The sequence below is a fragment of the Ambystoma mexicanum genome, chromosome 2p (assembly GCF_040938575.1).
Source record: "Ambystoma mexicanum isolate Mex_15411 chromosome 2p, UKY_AmexF1_1, whole genome shotgun sequence".
Taxonomy (NCBI): Eukaryota; Metazoa; Chordata; class Amphibia; order Caudata; family Ambystomatidae; genus Ambystoma; species Ambystoma mexicanum.
The window spans coordinates 42,967,098-42,989,588 of NC_090923.1; the positions used below are offsets into that span (position 1 = coordinate 42,967,098).

The window sequence follows — 22,491 nt, forward strand, 5'->3', positions numbered from 1 at the left end:
CCTTTTCTGGCAAGCAACCCTGTTCACTGTACAGACACTGCTTCACTGCACAGGCGCATTGTGTGATGTCTGACTTCTGACCAGTCTCCCTGGACAGACACCACTTGCACTGGGTCTCACGTCTGCTCTCCCCCTTCCCCCCCCCCGGAACACACACATTGCCAGGGACCCAGCACCGATGAGAAAAGGAGGCCCCTCCTGGGTGCAGTGCAGGCCCAGGGGCTGGGCATCGGAGCTCCAAACAAACCGGAAGTGCCACATCGGGCGGCTGCACAGACACAGGATCTGTCTGCACCTCCTCTCTGGCGACCCGGAAGAGCTTCTCCCTGTCACTTCCGGACCGGTCTCTAGGATTCAGAGCCTGCTATCCCTGCAGAATCAGGAGTGGCAGGGCAGGGGGGCATGCACGCCATTGCATGAGTAGGTCGGAAGGGTCTCGTGAAGAGGCTACACGGCACCAGGTAGGGAGTTTTATATCCCCTCTAAACCTGTGCATTGTTCACTGCTGCAGGCCACAGCACCCACGCTGCATCCGCCTCCAGCACAGCCATCTGTGGGTTAATACTGGAGCTTCCGTGGAACGAGGATCCATGATCGGATTACTTACCGGTAATCATCATTACTCCAGGGCGTACTCTTCCTCGTCCCAGTACTAACCTTTGAGGGCCAGCCTCCTCTTCTTATTGGACCTGCTCCTTCTGGGAGGTATAGCCTCCCTGCTTCCTATCAGTCTACAGTTTTACATTGTTTAGCTAGGTCATCGGACCCTTCTGCCACAATGGAGGGAGCAGAGGGAGTATAACTAGGAGGAATGAATGTTACTGTAAGTAATCCAATCATTGCCTCAGCATCCCTCTTCCTCATCACAGTACTTACCTTTGAGAACTACCTAAGCCAAGCAGATGCTCCAATACTGCTTGGGGGTTGGCCCTCCATGACCCACAAGGCCCCTGCACCTACGTTTGCAGACATAACGTACAATACCCACCATGCACTCTACTCACCATGCATCCTGCTCTCGAGAGTGCCCTGAAAAGAGAAATATGTTATATCCATCAGGTGTGCAATTGGCCAGGTCCCTCTCCCCAATCAGCATGTGTCTGATGAAATTCAGCCTTTCCCCCTGCATGACATTTTCTATTGTCCTGTTTATCATTTGCCGAGAATTTTCCACTCCTTTGCCTGACCTGGCACCTCGGCATTCCCACCTGGGGATTATCTGAGACAATTCTATTTCTGTTTCTACCAACAACTGCACCGAGGCCCTTATGGTGTCCTGTCTGTGACGCAGGAGCGAAACGTCTTCCCAGCAACGTTCTACCATTACCCTCCAGTGGATCACTAAGACACCTAGAGCCGTGCCCAACCTCTGCAGTTTCTTTACTGTGGGCAGAAGGGTGGCCCATCCCAGAGACACCGGGCTAAACCATACGTTTTCTGTAAACCAACTTTGCCCCCTGTCCCTGGAGCCACTGTAGTGCCCTCCTCTCTGCATGCACCACAAACGAATGCCCAATGACCTACACCTTTGCACCTGCTGGAGATAATCACAAGGAATTGGCGTATGCACTCATAATCACTGCAAACGTCATCTTCATTTATGCTTCCTTGCAAAGAAAAGAACAAACAACATTCACTTCTAAAGAATTTGTATATTTATTTATGTTTGCTATTTGTATAGCACGCCTAACCCAGGGGAATCTGGGCGCTTATCTTACATAAGACAAGTATGAAGTACATTTCTATCTTAGTTGCATATATACATAGGGCCTCATTACGACTTTGGAGGTAGCCATGGTGCTATTGGCGCCATGGCTACCTCCAAAATCGTGTCTGGGACTGATCTGGTGGAGCGGGGACTTACCGGGACATTCTGCCCTTGGTGGACCCGGTAAGTCCCCATTCCAAAAGCCATTCCCCATTCCCATTTGAGCCCCCACAGGGCTCAATGGGAATGGGGAAGCGGCTAATTACGGGCCTGCTTATAGCAGGCCCGTAATTAGCGGCCTGGTCCCCTAACGGGACCCATAAGGGACGTGTGGTCCGACCACACGTATTTGCGGTTCCCGCTAAGGGACCTCGGAATTGGGCGGTAAGGGATTACCGGCACCAGTCTCCTTACCGGTGCCCGGTATCCCTTACCGCCCACCTCGGAATGAGGCCCATAGTACAGGTTATTGGCATGTTAACTCAGTTAATTACATTGTTGCATATAAACATGGCAGAGGGATTCATGACAAAACACTTAATAACATACATTAGCAGATCAGCTGACCAGGTGATGAAGGTTCTGTAATTTAGGTTCTGGGCTAATTTGCTGGTTATATGGCATGAGTTAGTTACATATTCCCTGTGTTAAAAGGTGGGTTTTCAATTGTTTACAATAGGTCCAGAAAGAGTTTTCTGCTCTCAGTTTGTCTGGAAGGGCATTCCATTGTTTCGCGGCTATTGTGAGGAAGCTACTACCTCCTGCTTTTTGAAGTTTGAATCTAGGTTTGGAAAGTAGTTTCATGTTAGCTGAACACGTGGGTCTGTTACATTGGAATCTGGCCACCTTGTGATATATGTTGGCGCCACTTTGAGCAGGCATTTCTGTGCCAGGATACGAGTTTTGAATTTGATACGTTCTTGAATTGGTAGCCAGTGGGCATTCTGTCTAATAGTGGATAATGTGGGTAGCTTTGGGAATGTGAGTGCCGCTCTAAGGGCATTATTTTATAGTACCTGAAGTTTCTTAATGTTTTGGATCTTAGTGCTAGCATAGAGGCCATTGTATTAGTGCAATCGAGTCAAAATGAGGGCTCTAGCCAGCGTAATGCAGTTGTCAGTTGACAAGAAGGGTCTGCAGGCATTAATAAGCTTACAGGTGCATACTGTTGCTGACGCAATGGCATTTATTTAGGATTTCTATAGTGCAGAAACCATTGACCCTAAGGCTTAAGGGCGCTGACAAAAACACAGAACAAATAAAACAGGTAAAAGCCACCAGAGATGAATACAGGTGCAGGGGATGTAACTGTTAACGCTCACCTGGTATCCACGGGGACGCCACCCAGCCGGGTTGCTCGCTGGTATACTTCTCAGTGGTTCCCAGATGTGGTCTGCGGGGAAGGATCCGCCTGAAAATAAAGGAGGACTGTGTTCAAGACTGGCCAATCGAGGTACGTATCTTACCACCAACCCGTATGATTTCAGCCCCTCTGGGCCCTCTCCTCACCTTGTTGTAGAATTAGGCATGCTCTCCCTCCTGCCTTCTTGGCAGGGGCGCGTTGTCTTTCAGGGGCGTGTGCGGTCCTGTTACTTCACTGACGCCAGCCCGTTTCATGTCTTTCAGGTAGGTATTGCTGTTTTTTCGTATTGTGTTGTTATTCTTGCATGCCTTTCTTTGTTTAATAATGTCTCTTTTCTCCCTTAGATATGCGGAGCTTCAGCGTGGCGAACTGGCTGATTTGGGCTTCGCCGGTAAATGATGGCGCGTAATGAGCGCTATGATGCGGTAAGTAAGCGCTATGCGCAGCGCTGCAATGTCTTGCCTTTGCTAACCTGTTTTCCTTCTTTTTTTGTAGGTCGTGGTGTTCTCCCAACACGTGTAGAATTTCCGGAGCGATGCAAGCCGAGAGGCGACCAGCCAGGTAAGCCTTTTGAGCAGTTCGTAGTTTTGCAATGTCTCTAATGCCTTCTTTAATGTTGTCTTTACCTTCCTCTTTCAGGTCTTTCAGTCCGGGAGGCGTGCAGATCCAAGGAAGCTGTTCACAGGAGCTGCGAGCGGATAAAGATGGAGATTGCAGGTAAGATGCTGCTGCTAACGATGTTCCTTTTGTCTCCTTGCAGGTTCTGCTTCTCCGAGGCTCGTGGGTATAGCTGGGCACGGTGAGCGTCACGTTGCAGACTGCAAAGTAACGCAAAGCTTGTTGTCTTGTTCGGGTGTGGTTTAAATAGCCTCAACAAAGTAGTCCAGGTAAAATAGTCCCTAGGCCACCACGCCCAAAACAGTATACCGCATAGCTTGGTTCCTAGGAGCCAAGCTATGTGGCTGCCTCCATGTTGGCTGAAAGCCTCAAATAAAGTAGGCATATGAGCCTGGTGCCATAGGCGCCAGGACTGGCCCCAAGAGGGCTTTCGATGTGGATGCCAGGCCTTATTAGAGACCTGAGTCCTGATCCCACCTGGCCAATGGGCTTGCCAGTGGGGTCTGGGACGAGGGTCGTGACAGCACTCCCCACCTCCCCCCCCCCAAAGCCCCTCCCACGGTGTTCCTTCTGTCTGGCCCAGGCTTAGTTGGGAAGTTCTGATGAAACTTCCTTATTAGATGTGGTGCGTGGATGTTCTCACTGGACTCCCAGGATCTATCTTGAGGTCCAAATCCCTTCCAAAAGACGAGATAATATAACTTGGACCTAGAGTATTTAGAGTCCAGGATATCTCTGACTTCGAATTCTGGTTCTCTGTCAATAAGTTTGGGTTTTGGTGGTGTCCCAATCCGTGTACCGGGTTGCATTGATTTCAAGAGGGACACATGAAATACCGGGTGGATTTGTAGATTAGGTGGTAAATCCAGTTTGACGGCTGCTGGGTTGATAATTGCCTTGATGGTATAGGGTCCTAAGTATCAAGGATGAAAGGACCGGGTTCCCTTGATGGGTACAAATCTAGCGGCTAACCAAACCTTGTCTCCTACTTGATAGTCGGGGGCTTTCTTTCGGTGTTGGGTCAGCAAATTTCTTTTATTTTTCCTTGGCATGAGTGATGGTTGTGTGAAGAGTCTTTACCACTGGCATTTCCAAGCTGGCTGGAAGGTCTAGTTCAGAGGTACGTGGACATATTAGTGGGCGTATAGAAGGCGTATAGAAGGGCGTTTGTCCGGTGCTTGAATGCAAGGAATTGTTATATGCATACTCGGCTATCCATAGTAAGTCTTTCCAATTCCTTTGTTCGTGGTGCAGCATGCAACGTAAATATTGCTTGAGCGTCTGATTGGTCCTCTCGGTTTGGCCGTCCATTTGGGGATGGTGACTGGTAGATAACCGGATGTCAATCTGCGCCATTGCACAACATTTTCTTCAGAAGTTGGATACAAACTGGCTGCCTCGATCAGAGACTAGAACTGATGGGAAGCCATGTAGCTTAACAATGCCCTCCAGGAACACTTTTGCTAAAGTGGATGCATCTGGGAGGCCTTTGAGAGGAATAAAGTGTGCCATCTTTGAGAATAAGTCCACGACTCCAAGAATGTAGGTCAGTGATGAAGTCAAGGGAAAGAGTGTGCCATGGAGGGTGAGAAATGTCCAATGTTTGTAGGAGACCAGATGGTTTTTGTTTTTGTGATTTATTTTGTGCGCAGACACCGCAGGACTGAATATACTGGATGATGTCCTTAAGCCAGGTAGCCACCAGAAGTTCTGTTTCACCTTAGCTAGGGTTTTGGCGATCCCAGGGTGCCCTTCGATCCGTGAATCATGATAACCTGAAATAATATGTTGTTGTAATTCCTTCTTGGGTACATAAAGACGATCCCTAAAAAAGGGTAAGTGGTGCTTGATGGAATATTGTTCTCCTCGAGTTTGCCATGCAAGGGAAGCATCAGGATTCATTGTCCACTGAATTTCATTTCGTAGTTCTGCTTGTGTTAAAGCTGTCGTGATACACAAGAGTTTGTCTTCAGGTATAATGGGTACTGGGTCTGGATATACCATTTCATCAATGCCCATACGAGATAAGGCATCAGCCTTTCCATTCCTGACCCCTGGTCGAAACGCGATTACATAATCATATTCGACGAAGAGAAGGGCCCACCGCAATTGGCGCGAGGACTGGGCCTTGGCTGTTTTGAGATATTGCAGGTTTCGGTGGTCTGTGATGACTGTAATGGTGTGTCTGGCTCCCAGAAGGTAGTGCCGCCAGGCTTTAAAGGCGGATTTGATAGCCAGGAGTTTTTTGTCAGTGATGGCATAATTAATCGCCGGAGGTGAGAACCTTTTTGACCAGAAGGCCACAGGTTGTAGCTGGCCGGTTCTGGGTCTCTCTGTGAAAGGAGAGCCCCCCATTGCCATACTGGAAGCATCAGTTTCAACGACATAAGGGAGGGCGGGACGAGGATGTTGCAGGATTGGAGCGGAGGTAAACCTTCGTTTAAGTTCCTGAAAAGCTTTTTCTGCTTCTTCGGTCCAAGCAAACCTTTTATTGTTTTTTTCGTAACAGTACTGTGATGGGGTGCACAACCTGAGAGAAGTCTGGGATGAACCGGCGGTAGAAGTTCGCAAAGCCCAGCATGCTTTGTACCCCTTTCAGAGACGTCGGTGATGGCAATTTCAAAATGGCGTCTACCTTGTGCACGTCCATTCTGATGCCTCCTGGAGTAAGGATAAAAGCAATAAACTCTACTTCAGTGACGTGAAAAAAGCATTTCTCAAGCTTTGCATAAAAGCGATGTTGGCAGAGCTTGGTGAGGACTGAACGAACGTGCCCAATATGATCTTGTTTCGAGGCTGAGTACACTAATATGTCGTCTATGTACACTAAGGCGCAAACGTCAATTCTCTCAAGACGTCATTCATGAAATATTGAAACGCTGCGGGAGCATTGTAGAACCCGAAAGGCATGACTTCATATTCATACAAGCCGTATTTGGTACGGAAAGCGGTTTTCCACTCATCTCTGCTTCTGACTTGGAGCAGATGGTACGCTCCCACAAGGTCCAATCTGGTATAAATCTGGCATCTTTGACTTGGTCTAGCATTTCAAGGATAAGTGGCAAGGGATAGCGGTTGTTCACAGTGATCTGGTTTAATTCGCAGTAGCCAATAGAGGTCCTCAAGTCCCCTTCCTTCTTCAGTACGAAGAACAAAGGGCTGGCTGCCGGGGACTTCGATGGGCGGATAAATCTGTTTGCAAGGTACTGGTCCAAATAGGATTTCAGATGAAGGTTTTCTGGTTCTGTGAGAGCGTAGATCCTGCCGCAAGCGATTTGCGCACCAGGAACAAAGTCGATCTGACAGTCATAGGGTCTGTGCGGCTGCAATGTGTTTGCTTGGTCCTTTCGGAATACATCCTGGAAATCGTGGTATTCATTTGGTAAGGTATTAGATACTCCTAGGGTTGATACTGTCGCTCCTGGAGTCATGGAGATACAGACGTCGGGTTTCTGCTCTTGATAATAGCAGGCAGGGGAGCAGTCGCCGGGGAAGGTTAATTTCCGTGCCCGCCAGTCTATCAAAGGGTTGTGAGCAACTAACCATGGCATCCCTAGTATTAGCCAGAACTGAGGTGTCTTGATGAGATCAAACGAAATAGACTCCCAATGTCCATCCTGGCACAGCAAGGTTACCCCGGCTGTGCACTGGGTTACTGGTCCGGAAGCGATTTCTGTCCCATCCACGGTGGTTACCTTGTCCATGGTCGGCTTGGAACATAAAGGAAGCCCCATCTCTGCTGCCAGCTCTTGATCAATACCATTTCCAACTGCTCCGCTGTCGATGTATGCTTCAATGGCATGCATCCTTGACGACCGTTGGTGGTTAATTAAGATCACTGGTATTGCAAAGTGCGAGGTCAGAGACTTTCTTCTCACTCGACAAACTGACCTCTACGTTTGCCGAGCTTGGTAGTTTTCCGATTCCTTAACTTCATCCTTTTCTGTGGCCCGACTATTCTCCTTGGGGGTTTTACTGGGCAGTCCTTCAGGAAATGTCCTGCTTTCCCACAATACAAACAACGTTGTTGTTGTCTTCTTTTATCCCGCTCTTGTTTTGTTAATGGAGGTCGTATCCCTCCGATCTGCATGGGTTCTACAGCGTTTTCTGGCACACGTGATGTGTTGTCCCTTGGTCGAACATACACGGCCCGAGGGTCCGTTTTAGACCGGTCTGCTTTTCGGTCCTGTAACCGGTGGTCTAGCTGCACGACCAAATTTATAAATTGGGTACAGTCTCTGGGGGGATCAACCACCTGGGCTAAGACATCCTTTAATTCGCCTTGTAAACCTCTATGTAAAAATGTGGTTCTTTTGTTTTCTGGCCACTTAGCTTCGGCAACCAGTCTATTGAAGGTAGCAATGTACGTTAACAAGTCCTGATTCCCCTGTCGGAGGGATAAGAGTTTGTTGTCTACTGCTTGTTCTTGTGTATGGCGAGCAAAACGTTTTTCCATTTCTCTCTGGAACCCCCCAAAGTCATGTAACAGAGGATCATCATGGGTCACCAACGGCACCGACCAATCCGCTGCGCTACCACTCAGGTATGACAAAACAAAAGTTACCTGAGCTTGGTCCTTTGGAAATGCTCCAGGCCTACAAGAAAGTGAACGTGACACTGATTTATGAATGCTCATACTTCCGTGGGTCGTTTGAGAACCTTTCTGGTGGTGCCAGGGGAACTGTTCCAGGTAACATGATCTGTACTGGAGTGGGGGTAGTGGATGGTAAGGTGGGGTTTTGCATCACTGGATTGCTCCCAGGCAGAGGAGTCTGTCCTGCCTGTGATTGCAAGAACTGCCTACCGATCTCCTCAGTGCAATCCTTGGTCACTACTAGGTCTCTCCGGAGAGCATTTGTCTCTTGTCGGGCAGAATGAACCTCGGCACGAAGTTCCCCTAACAATTGGGCCAATTGGTCCATTTCCGATGTCTCCATGGCGCCCAGGTGGATTAGTTATGGTAGGCTTCGTGTTCTGGTACGCTCCCCTGGTATCCACGGGAACGCCACCCAGCCGGGTTGCTCGCTGGTATACTTCTTAGTGGTTCCTAGATGTGGTCTGCAGGGAAGGTTCCGCCTGAAAATACAGGAGGGCTGTGTTCAAGACTGGCCGATCGAGGTAAGTATCTTCCCACCACCCCGTATGATTTCAGCCCCTCTGGGCCCTCTTCTCACCTTGTTGTAGAATTAGGCGTGCTCTCCGTCCTGCCTTCTTGGCAGGGGTGCGTTGTCTTTCATGGGCGTGTGCGGTCCAGTTACTTCACTGACGCCGGCCCGTTTGATGTCTTTCAGGTAGGTTTTTTTTGCTGTTTTTTCATATTGTGTGGTTATTCCTGCATGCCTTTCTTTGTTTAATAATGTCTCTTTTCTCCCTTAGATATGCAGAGCTTCAGCATGGCGAACTGGCTGAGTTGGGCCTCGCTGGTAAATGATGGCGCGTAATGAGCGCTATGATGCGGTAAGTAAGCACTATGTGCATCGCTGCAATGTCTTGCCTTTGCTAACCTGTTTTCCTTCTTTTCTCATAGGTCGTGATGTTCTCCCAGCGCGTGTGGAATTTCCGGAGCGATGCCAGCCGAGAGGTGACCAGCCAAGTAAGCCTTTTGAGCAGTTCGTAGTTTTGCAATGTCTCTAATGCCTTCTTTAATGTTGTCTTTAACTTCCTCTTTCCGGTCTTTCAGTCCGGGAGGCGTGCGGATCCAAGGAAGCTGTTCACAGGAGCTGCGAGCGGATAAAGATGGAGATTGCAGGTAAGATGCTGCTGCTAACAATGTTCCTTTTGTCTCCTTGCATGTTCTGCTTCTCCCAGGCTCGTGGGTATGTTGTCTAAAAGCTTCAAATAAAGTAGTTCCCTGAACACATGTCTTTCACGGTGTATGAGCCTGGTGCCATAGGCACCAGGATTGGCCCCAAGAGGGGTCTCAAAGTGGATGCCAGGCCTTATTAGAGACCCGAGTCTTGATCCCACCTGGCCAATGGGCTTGCCATTGGGGATCTGGAACGAGGGTCGTGACAGTAACGTTCGAACCGAGATAGTGGGCCTCATTACGACCCTGGCGGTCCGGAAATAACGGTGGTGGTAAACCCGCCGCCACCGTTGTTTCCGGACCGCCTGATCCCGACCCCTGCAGGCGTTGAGGTGATGTTCCCGCCAGGTCTGACCTGGCGGGTTTAACACCTCCCGCATGCAGGCGGACGAGGAAACACCGACAGCATTACGAGATGCTGCCGGTGTTTCCATGATCCCGATTCCCATTGAGTCCCATAGGACTCAATGGGAATGGGGATTTACACCATTCCGCCTCCGTGATTCCCGGAAAACCGGGGTTGTAATGCCCCGGTAATTCCGGGAATCACGGAGGCGGAATGGTAATACGAGTCCGGCGATAACCAGGTGGTTTTACCGCCGCGGTTACCGCCGGACTCGTAATGAGGCCCAGTGTTACTTAAACAGATAGGTCTTCAATCATTTTCTGAAAACTCTGTTGGAATTTTCAGTTCTCAATTTCAGGGGGAGATTGTTCCAGGCAATGGGAGCCGCAGAGTAACAGGCTCCCACCTTAGTCTGAGATAATCTACAGTCTGGGACAATTTACTGAGAGCGACTATTTGATCTGAGACTGTAAATACTCATTTTAGGCCTTAATTCCTTCTTGAGATAGATAGGACCAGAGATTTTCATACAGTTGAAAGAGATAGACAGGAGCCGAAAGAGAATTCGTTCCTTAATAGGGAGCCATTGAAGCTCCCTTCTCGCCTTAGAAATATAATCTGATCTCTTCTTGTCCAGAACAACCCTGACAGCGTTGTTCTGCACCACCTGCAGTCTGTTCACTTCGCAGTTTGGCAGGCCGATCAGGAGACTAGTACAGTATTCTATCCTAGAACTTATCAGTGCTCTAGCTAGTGTTTCCCTGCTAGTTTGTGAGAGAAAGGGGCATGCATGAGATGGCAATTTAATATAGTATCTGGACGAGGCCACCAGACTGCTGACCTGCACCTTCATGTTGAGATTGCAGTCAAGATAAATCCCCAATGTCTTGACTTTTTTCTTAACCTTTATAACACAATCATCAATCACAAATTGGGCGTATTTGTCTTCTAATTTGCAGATTTTAGGGCCAGTGCCCACAAGCATAAGTTCCGTCTTGCTTGTATTAAGGGAAAGACCATTGGCGCACATCCAACTATGGATGAGAAGTTAAATCCTATTGATTTTAATTTCATCACCTGAGAAGACACCCGTGATGGGGTTGATACACTGGGTGTCATCAGCGTAGTTTGTAAACTCTATATTGTTACTATCCAGGAAGTCCAGAAAAGGCACCGTAAAGATGTTATAAAAAATCAGAGAAAAACAGGCTCCCTGAGGGACTCCTTGAGTCAGCTCCTTGGTGTTAGCATCTGCCAGATTGCTACTCACTCTCCATTGGCGGTCTTTCAGAAAGGAGACAACCCGATCAGCTGCTGTCGCTGAGAAGCCTGCCACATCCCTCAACCTGGAGACCAGCACAATGTGGTCTACCAGGTCGAAGGCGGCAGATAGGTCCCACAGCATCAGCATGCTGGGGTCGCTTTGATTCATATGGTGGAGGAGCCCAGATTTTAAATCCAGCAGAGCAGACTCAGTGCCATGCTTTTCCCGAAAGCCAGATTGTCTCTTGTTCAAGATGTCAACATTTCTCAGATGAGTCAGTAGGATTTTAAGCAGAAATGGAGAATTAAAGATGGTGCGGTAGTTCAGTGGATCATCAGGGGAAAGGTCTGGATTATTTAATAGTGGAGTCACCCAAGAGTGTTTTTTGCAGGTAGGCACAGCACAAACTTGCAGAGGGTAGGGATGAGCCAGGTAGGGCAGGACAGACGTCTCCCTTACAGTTAGATGGTTTGTGATTTAGAATTATCACTGTAAGGTCAGCCTCCGTAATGGGTTTGAAAGAGAAAAGTACTTCTTCTTTCCAGCATTTAAAAGGCCTAACAGTATCCTTCTGGCCCTTATGCGATAATGTAGCTCTAGCTTCTGCGATGCCTCTGTTAATTCTATTGAGCTTAGCGTCCATAGCCTCCCGCACTTGATTGCCCCACTTGGTATCTTTTGTAATGGAGTCCTGCATAGTGTTTTATTTTGTTTCCAATTCTTTAAACACTTTAAAAAGCTCCTTGGGTTTAGTTTACTTTACTTTATTCAATTTATAACGCACAGCCATGAACCCTGGGGCGTGAGAGCACGAGACATGACGGACAAAAAACATAAAACATAAAGGGGGAACGATGGAGCAAAGATAGGAAGGAGGTCAGTACATAGGGATGTAGAAGTACCCAGTCAGCCTAAGTGAGTACTAAAATTATCACTTAGTAGAAGAGATGGGTCTTGAGAGTCTTCTTAAAGGAGGTGATCGAGGGTTGCTGATGAAGCGTGGATGGAAGCAAGTTCCAGAGTTTGGGAGCTGCAATATAAAAAGCCCCACTCTCCACCTTCTTAAGTTTGCAGCGTGGTAGCGATAACAAATTCTGGTTGCTGGACCTAAGGACCCTAGAGTTAGGTTTGTCAAGGATTTGATCCAGCAGGTATTTGGGCATTTTGCCATGCCTGCATTTAAAGACAATTGTGAGAATTCAGAATCTAATTTGGGCTTCGATCGGCAGCCAGTGTAAGGAGCGTCAGGCGGTTGAGACGTGGTCACGACGTGCCAGGCCCGAGACGATCCGTACCGCTCCGCTGTGGACTACTTGAAGTCTATTAAGGTCGGTTTTCCCCAATCCAGCCAGAAGGCTGCCACAGTAATCGATCTTCGCCCCAACTATGGCTCTTGCGATGGTCTCAGCATTTGCCTGCGAGATGAAAGGTCTTAAGTGGGTCAGGAGTTTTACGTAGTAAGTGGATGCGGCGATGACACTACTAACGTGGGCTCTCATGTTGAGGGATTGATCTAGAATGACACCTAATATTTTTAATTTAGGTTGGGGCGAGATGTCAACTAGGCGTAGCCTAAATTATTTAAACATGGGATCCAAACTGGCAAGGTAGTTTGTGGTGCCCACGATCATAAGCTCGGTTTTGCTTTCATTTAATGCAAGGTTATTGGCCATCATCCAGTTTTCAATAAGGGAGAAAATTCTGTTTAATTCTAATTCATCCTGGGAATGAACACCCGATAGTTTTACTAAAACCTGGGTATCATCGGCATAGTTAGAAACTGAAATACCTTCTTCCTCAAGCATCTTAAAAAAGGGAGCTGTATAGATGTTGTAAGGAAGCGTTAACAAAGTTACAAATAGCTTTTAGCAATGGAGGAGGGCAGGATTTTATGATTAGAGAGGAGCAGGGATCGCCCATACACTTAGTGGGCTTGAGTTGTTCAATGCTAGATTTTAATTCAACCTCTGAGATTGAATGAAAATAAAATTCAGTAATTGAGGGATTTCTAATGAATGGTTTACTGTACGCAGATTCCGGGTTGGCGGTCTGTTTCTGTACAATATCGGCTCTAATGCCAAGAAGTTTATTGTGCATGCCATTCTGGATTTGTAGACACCAAGAATTATCTGGCGATGGAAATTTTCCCTGAGGTTCGGGGGTAGATTCAGCATCTTTTAAGATCCTGAACAATTCTTTAGTGTCAGATTTAGCGTTAAGAATCTGGTTATTGTGGTAAGTCTTTTTTGCAGCCGTGAGATCTGATCTATACGTTTTGACAGAAGATGTATATGCAGCTAAAGTGAGGATATTAGGATTGGCTTTCCATTGGTGAAAAAGCTTTGCAGTAGCCGATTTGTACTTTTGTAAATCCTTGGTAAACCATGAATTGCTTCTGTTAGGGCCAAGCTTTTTTTTTTTTTTTACTTGGCAGGCGATAGGGACTGGGAGATAGAGGCTAAGTTGGACGTGAGGATGGAAGACATGTCCAGTAAAGTAGTATGGTCCGAGAAATTAATTGTAGGGTCGAGAAGAGGTCCAATTTTGTCCTCAGTAATATGTTTGAAGTTGCGCGTAATAATGAAGTAGGGCTTATGAAGTTTGGGCTTAACTGGGAAAGGTACACTTATAGAGAAGTGAATAAATGAGTGGTCCGACCAAGGGCAACGATTGATTTGGATATCGTGGCAAGGAGTGTTAACCGAGGAAACCCAATCCAATATGTAGCCCGGTTGGTGAGTAGGCTCATTAATATGTTGTTTAAAACCTAAATCAGAGAGGGTTTCCTCCAATTCAGCGGCTAGTGGGTCATCCTTATGGCCGAGCCAATGGTTCAGATCTCCAAGGAGAATAAACCAGGTATTGGGTTTAAGAAGTGAAAGCAAGTAGTTAGAGAGGGAGGCAGTAAGTTTGTGTGGTGATGAGGGCTTTAGCAATCTGGTCATCAAGGTAGGCTCGTTTTGCAGCGATCACTGCTTTTTTATAGACCGTAACATGTCTATTATAGATGTCTGTATCAGCTTCTGATAAATATTTTTTCCATATATAAAGTGCCTTAGTTTTAGTACTTTTTAGTTCTTGTAAGTCACGAGTGAACCATGAATTAGGTTCCTTATGCACTATTTTTTGTCTTAAACAGGAGCTAAGGTGTTTACTGCCTCTCGAAGTGTATCTTGGTAGGCAGCAGTAATCTCTTCAACCGAGGAGTCGTCTTTAATCAAACTGTTCAAAGTAGTGATCCATGGATCAAGAGCCACAGGTGTCCGCTTTTATGATTTCTGCTGCGTGTTGTACTAATTGCAAGTTTCCTATTGTGGATAACTTTGTCCGATTATCATCTCAAAATGAATAAAGTGATCCGACCAGGGACAAGGACTCACGTCTAAGATAGCTCGGGTGGTATTAAGACAACCCAGCCAGTCAAGGGAGTGTCCCTTAACATGTGTTGGCACATCAATAAATTGAGAAAAACCTAAATTAGACAGAGCTCTGTCTAATTGCTTGGCTTGTGGATCAGCATTATCCCCTAACCAGTAGTTTAAATCGCCTGGTAGTAGGACGTTAGATAGTGGTTTTAGGAAGGTTAATAGCACATCAGATAACTGATTACTGAAATCCTTCATGGAATCTGACGGCTGGTAGATAAGAATAATTTTAAGTGTGTTTTCTGCATGCATACTAATTTTAGTGTGGAGTATATTACAGTTATCAATATTACATATATCAGCTTTCCACACTTTGAGAGAATCTTTAAAGATAAGGGCCACTCCACCCCGAGTCCCTTCTTTCCTATCTTGACAAAAGATATTGTACCCATTAGGTATAGCCAGGGCTAGGGTGGGGCTAGAAGCTGGATGGTTCCACGTCTCTGTAATAGCGCACATGTCTATATTATTTGTGGATATGTAAGAGGCGATTTCTATTGCATGTTTTAGCAAGGATCGAGTGTTAAGTAGTAGACATTTCAGGGTACTTTTACATTGCTCTCAACTTGGGGTAGAGTCAGGACTTGCTGAGTGGGGATTTTACCCTGCGCTATGTTATTTTGTGCGGTCAGGCTAGATATGGTACTCATAACTGTCAGATAGCCGCTAGAATTAACGGTCGTAGCAGCATCATCGGTTGCATATGTAAAAGCAACTTCCTGCATCAAAGAGGAGTCAGATTGGGGCAGTCAACGGGTTCGTGATTGATTTACCTGAGTGGGTGGATTAGCAACAGACAGCTGATTGAGAAAAGCGGCGGACCTTCGTTTCGAGTCATTTCTTTCCTTGGCAATGAGAGCCAATACGTCCGTAATGCCCATGATGCTTACCTTAGTGTAAGGATTACCAGCAGAGTGGTCCCACGGCCCCGGAGCACCACGGACCGGCACAGACCGGCTAAACACTTTTGCGCCGGTGCGTTCGTGCCGAGATGGATATTAAATATGCGAAAGGAGACTACAAGGATGCTGAGTAATGTAGTTTGTATTACCCATGAGAGCGTGCAGAAACACAGAGTTTAGCATTAACTTGTTTAGATAATGGGAGTGATGAGTCCAGGTAGAATCCGATGGTTTTCACTTCTTAGGACACTTTTATAAGGTTACGGTCAATGTTGAAGGTTTTGAAGGCGTTCTTTAGTTTAGTAAGACGTAATTGTGAGCCTATGAACAGCAGCTCTATCTTTTTGTCATTTAGGCACAGACCATGGTGAGCCATCGAGGCTTGGATAGTTAGTAAGATGGCATTGAGAGTGGCAGAGTCAGTGACATGTTCGCCTGTGATGGGTATGAGGATTTGGGTGTCATCTGCGTAGTTAGTATAGGTGACACCCAGGTCATCGAGACAGTCAAAAAGAGGTTTAGTAAAAATGTTGTATAGCGTTGGAGAGACACAGGAACCTTGGGGTACTCCACAGGTGACAGCGGTTGGTTGTGCTTCCGCGCTAGGGGGAAGACTCTCATTGTTGAATGGCATTGGGGGAGAAGTGAGCCACTGAAGCTAGGTGTTTGCATAGGATGTTGTGGTCAACAAGATCAAATGCTGCAGAGAGGTCAAGTAGGAGTAATAATGCTAATTTACCTTTGTCTTTTAGTTCATCCATTTGGATTTTTTAAAGTCCAAGATAGCTGTTTCCGTCTCATGTCTTGGGTGGAAGCCAGATTGTCGTAGGCTGGTAGAACACACCCGCTGGCTTCAGGGCGCTCACATGACTGAAGACAACAAAAACACAAAAACAGGTTAGGACCAGCGGGGAAGGATGAGAGAAAGAATGCTAAACTCCTTCTCCATCAAACAGATATGTCTTCAGGCCTTACTTGAATTGGGCAATTGGAGGCAGCTGTTATAAAGACTGCAGAAGATCATTCCAGACCCTCAGTGCCCAAACATTAAAGCTCCGGCCTCCAAAACTCTTTAAGGAAAATCTAGGCTGCATCAACAGGTCCTTATTATTTGAACGTACAATGCACCTGTGTGGTAGCCTCATGATTCGTGAACTGAGGTAACCTGGGGCATCACCTGCTAGACATTTATAGAACAGACAGGATGCTTTAAAGCCGATCCTCTGGTGAACAGGGAGCCAAGGTAGCTTTCTATGGGCAGCGGTAACATGATCTCTGCATGTCAGGCCGCATTCGGCTCTGACTGTGGCATTTTGAATGGTCTGCAGCCCCTTCACGTTTGCCTGCGAAGAGCCAACCAGTAGCCCAATACAATAATCTAATCTAGAATTTATTGTAGCTGTCGCTATTAGAGTCCTGTTTTCCTCTGATAGGCACGGGTGTATCTGTCAGACGGTTAGTCTTTGTCTTCAGTTTCTACTAAATCCCCCTCCTCCTCACCTGAGCTGATGACGTCTTGCTGGTCATCGTCTTCTTTTTCTTCCAGAGACTTTTTTTGTGAAGATATGGCCTGCATCGAGAGGAAGCCACAGTGGATGCTTAGAGGCACAACAACCCACTGGCCTCGCTCCCGAGACAACCCAGGAAAGGGGAAAAAGCCGGAAGGCACAAAAACCCCCTTAAGATGTATCCAGGAACTCCACGTATCCCAGTTCAGCAGCTGAGTAATGCCACAGTAGGAATTGGTAAGAGAGTATTCAGTCTCTTTCTGGTGGAATATGGATTCCGGGACTGCCGTACTCCGATTGGGAATGACTCAGTAAGGAGTGCCAGGAGGGAGAGCCTCAGAGCAGACCAGAGGAATGTAGGACTCCAAAGCAGCGAAGCAGGAAAGAGCAGAAGGGAATGAAGAGCGGATGAGGATCAGGCAAGAGACACCAAAGCAAAAAGAGTGAGAGCGTGCACCGGGAGGGGGAACCGGCAAGCGCGGCGGATGAGACCGATGAGCGCACTCCGAAGTAAATGGTAGGCAAAACAGGACAAGGAGAGAGAAATGCTGTACCGCTGCTAGGGGTGGCGAGAAGAACAGGGGCAGAACCGCAGTGAGGCGTGGTGGAGGAGACAGAGAGAGAAGGCAAGCTGTGCGGTGTGCACAGAGAAAAGTAGCCTAGCGCTTAGACCCAAAGAAACACTACCACAGTAGCGGGTTGCAACGCGCCGACCCCGGGAGGAGGGGGGAATAAAGCCTCCCGGCGGCGGCCATGTTGCAAACCACTAGACTGCTGCACAAGAAGAGAAAAAACGTAGTGGATGTGGAACATTAAATGACGGCGAGCCCACCAGTGATCCCACCAGCTCATGCGGCGCATGACATTATCTGCCAAAGTAGCTGCGTCATAGAAGCGCAGCAGGAGCTCAGGTTGGACACGTGCTTGCTGAAATTTAGGTTACTATCAAAAATGACCCCTAGGGTTTTCACATGGTCGGAGACCTATCTTTTTGTGCCCCCTATTACGAAGACCTCATACCGGATATCATGTTTTTTTTCAACTTTGCAGCACTCCCAAGAATAAGAATCTCTGTTTTCTTATCGTTTAAAGCAAGACAGTTCTCTACCATCCATGCTTTAACAGCGTCAAAAACCTTGCCGGCCTTCAGTAGGTCTGCCTCATAAGATCCAGAGAGCTCCAGAATGATCTGAGTATCGTCCGCATAATTAGCAAATTTGACTTCCAGACCTTCGAGGAGATCAAATAAGAGGTTTGGAATAGATATTATAAATTAAAGGTGAAACACATGAGCCTTGTGGTTCTCCACAACTAAGTAGAGATTGTTGTAACTGAGAGTCCCCCCCTACAAAAAGAAAAACAGAGTGAGATCCACCCTGTAGAACCAAGTGCTCCTCCTTGTCCTTTGTTAGGAGCTCAATTCATTTGTAAGCAAATGTTCATGCCTCAATTAGGTATTTTTTAACAACAACTTAGAGTTCCAGAAACAATAAAATTGGCAGGTGGGACTGGAGGCGCGTATGTGTTTTCAATGAATGTAGCCCTGAAGATGGTGCTATGCACCGAAATGCATTGGCAAACAGCTTATACTCGAAGTTGAGGAGTTGCTTATTCACCTAATATTATGTGTGATTAAAACAGAAACCACTTAAAATATACTTAAAGAAATTGACTGAAATTTTATTTTTTCTGGGACTCTAAGTTATTGTTAAAAAGTACCTAATTGAGGCATGAACATTTGCTTACAAATGAATTGAGCTCCTACCAAGGGGCAAGGAGGAGCACTTGGTTCTACAGGGTGGATCTCACTCTGTTTTTCCTTTTGTCAGTGATTTTGTGTAGCCTGAGTGTCATTGGGCTATTCTTAACCTGGTTGCTCCACATACAATAAAGAAAAAACGAAGAAACATTAAGTGCATGGACTGATCGAGAAATTAAATTTAACTATTATTAGTGCCCACCTCTCCTCCATATTTTCCTGAGAGTCCCCCCTAACCACCCTAGCCTTCCTTGGCCCAAGGAAAGATCTAAACCAGTTCACTGCTAACTTAGAGCAGTTACCGTACTTGGCCATCCTGTCTGCCATCATGTCATGATTCACTAAATCAAAGGCGGTGGACAGGTCTAACAATAGTACCTTGGCCAGACTACCCTGAACCACAATTACAGACGAGCAAGATTTGACGTCCACCAGGGCAGTTTAGGTTCCGTGCTTCTTCCCAAAGCCTGACCGGCCTTTAGCCAAAATTCCCTTCTCTTCCACATCGCATTGTGCATAGGGGTGTACCGAACTTCGGCTTCGAGTAAGTTCGGCCGAATTTCGGAAGAAAAACACTTATTCGGCTTCGGCCGAATGTTTCTGGAATATTTATTCGGAGCCGAAGCAAAATAAAAAAAAATAAAGAAAAAAAAAACATATATATATATTATTTTTTTTTAAGTCCTCTTTCTATGATTAGCTATCTTCTCTTGGTGTGAGAGACGAAAGCCAATCCTAGAAAGTAAAACCGTGGGAAAGCAACAGCAGCCAGTAAGCAGTTGGCTTACTGGCTGCTGCAGGGACAAATACCAAGAAGCTTTGGAACAGTGCACCGAAAAGACGACCAGAAGAGGATCGAGGAAAGACGGTTATCGAGGCGGCATCAGATAAGTGTCCACCTTTAATACTGGATGCTTGCATTCCTGAGGCCTGGAGGCAGCCGTGTTATGCAATGGCTGTGGCGATTTGGTGGCGCCACTCGGCCTCCTTCATGTTGCCGCCGGCCCAGTGGCGGCGCGGGAGGACTCGGATTTCTCCCGTAATGTTTTTTTTTGTGTGCGAGGGCCACTGGCGCCGATACCCCGCTCTCTTTGTGGGTGACTGCTGGAGGTGGGCGAGATGCCCCTCCAACAGCAGACTGGGACCATCGCCCTGCCACCCCTAGACTGTCTCTGGAACATCCTGGGCGTGTTATGCTGTAAGCTTTAAAGAACATTAAAAAACATAACTTAAACATTGCTTCTGCACATTTGTTCCCATGTTGCATGGGGAACTTCGGGAATAGTACAAACTGAATGCTAATGATCTATACAATACCACCTCACAATAGTCAACATTACATAATTATAATAACTTCTAATAGGATCTATTATTAGAGTGTTATTATGAGTAAAAAGGATTTCAATAGCACATTTATATATTACATCGTACAAAATATATTCCACCGAAACCGTATGCTTGTGCAAGTGTGAACTCTTTTGTGTACCAGGAGTGTGCCGATCCATTATCCTTCAGTTTGCTCTGAGTTAATGGCACATCTGGGTTTGCCATGGACAAAAGCCCTTTTTCCTAAATCACAAAGAGAAACAACTAAATGTAAGTATTTTGGCTCCAAACCCCCAAATCCATGGTCTCAATGGACATGAGAAGGCGCAGTGGCCTCGCCCACGATGCAAAGCATAGCAAGCATGTAATAGTCGATGATCGGCTGCTAGTCAAGGAGCACTACCAGCTTTAACCTTGCACTTTCCTGGCACCCCACACCCCCTTTCTGTGTGTGGCAAGTTGGTTTTTCCCACTTGTGCTGGTGCGGCCCGTTGTTTGCTAAGACTCCCGCGGTGTAAGTAAGCACTCCGCATCGCTTGCATACTGACCCCATGGGAGGCCTCATTCTACATCAGACCATAACATAGACTCTAGTATTAAAACTCTGCTAGTGCCCCACCCTAGGGTTAGAAAGGGTGCATATAGATTGCGTGCATATAATCGCTGTTTTGGCATTGCCCCCTGACCCATTTAATGCTGGTATTCCCATCTGACCAATGTCTTGCCGGTTGTCACCTCTCAGGCTTTGCTTGGTATTTTTTCCCCCCCTCAAAACCTATTCAGTGATCACATTGCGCCTGGCCCATTTTCATGTTTTATTGGCTGTTTGCATTTGTATGGTGTCTGGAGGCATTCGCCACTTTCCTGCTGGCATTGTACCCTGAGCGTATTCATGCTGTTGCTGCTGCCCACAGACTCTCTTCCTGTAAGCGTTGCCCTTATGGCACTTTTCCTGGTGACAGGTCACTCTGGACCCTCCCTCGCATGACGTTTCTCTCCCCACACTTTCCAATATGGCATTCCCTTGTTGGTTGTAGATCCCCAGCCTTGATTTTTCCTTCACCCAATTTTAACATATACAATATCAATGCAAGTAAGTTAGGCCCCCAGTCACATAAACCACCTCACAACCGGCTGAGTTATTATTATTTTTTTACCACCCCACACCACCAACTCCTTTACTCAGGAGCACTTATCTCAGATGTAATCATAATAAAAGCACACACCACTGCCTACCCATTAGCTCCTGTACACACATACATGAACACACAATACGTAGACGCGACAACACTGAAACTGTCCCTGAACAGAAACTTCTAAGAGTTAACCAACTATTCGGCTTCGGCCGAATATTTTGGCTAACTATTCGGTATTCGGCTGAATAGTAAATGTACTATTCGGTAGACCCCTAATTGTGCACAAGCAATCTTAACTATAACTTTTAACAGAAAAGGAACCTTAGTTATAGGTCGATCGTTTGCAGGCTCATTTGGGTCTAGACTCAACTTCTTTAGTAGTGGGGAGATCCAAACCTCTTTAATATAATCAGGAACCAGCCCTTCCTGAAAGGAGCGGTTTATGAAGGACGTAACAGATGGTTTAATGATATTAAAGGAGTCCTTAAAATATGAGGCTGGAAAAAATGTCACCCTTACGGCACATGGGTTTCCTTTGGACCACAGTTAGTGATACTTCATGGACTTTGACCTGCTGAAAGACAAACCCAGTCTCGGAGACCGTATCTGTAGCCTGAGAAATAATGGTGTTAGCTGGTGTACACACCTGGTATTGACTTACTTTATGAGCGAAGCCATCATGGATATTTTGACACCATGCATCATCAATAGTTATGTGAGACTCTAGTGCCGTACCTTTTGAACTCGTTCAAAATAATAAACAGCTTCCTGGGGCTTGATTTTGCCCACATAATTTGTTCCTCCAGTTTGACCTTTTTAGCTTTTAAAATAGCACCCTGGTAATTTTTTGCAGCCTCTTTGTAAATTGCCAGAGAAATATGTGAGGGATTTTTTCTCCAGGTTCTTTCGGCCAGGCGTTTATTCTGCCTAGCTGCCAGGGGAATTGCATCTTTCAAAAGGAAGCAGTTTCTTAATTACTGCTGCCGCTATTGCGTCCTGCTGACCTCCATTCCCTCTTGTGAGGTATTATTTTAAATGTTAGAAGGTGCTGGTGTGCAATCCCTCTTGTGAGGGTTTTTATGTACCTCTCGGTCGCAAAATTACAATTTGCCACCACTTGTCGATTGACCACCTGCTGACCTAATAAGATTTGACTTTTATCTTCAATTCTTTGACCTCTGGGCGAATATACAGCCTATATCTGTCTGATGCCCATTTACCTATCCTCTTTATTTCCTGCTCTGACATCCCTTCCTGAAGGCTAGTTGCACCCATCGTCTAAAGAAATAAATCAACCTTTCCATCCCCTGCAAACCTGCTCTCTGAAGCG

The 22,491-nt window shown here is 46.6% G+C and overlaps 1 protein-coding gene across 1 annotated transcript in view; it reads left to right on the plus strand.

Moving 5' to 3' along the window:
* The first annotated feature begins 340 nt into the window (after positions 1 to 340).
* The window catches only part of LOC138566174 (zinc finger protein 84-like), a 31,289-nt gene continuing 9,138 nt past the window's right edge, over positions 341 to 22,491 (plus strand). Inside the window, exon 1 of the mRNA XM_069643210.1 lies at positions 341 to 461. The gene's annotated coding sequence lies outside the window, so the exon portion shown is untranslated. The remainder of the gene's footprint in view (positions 462 to 22,491) is intronic.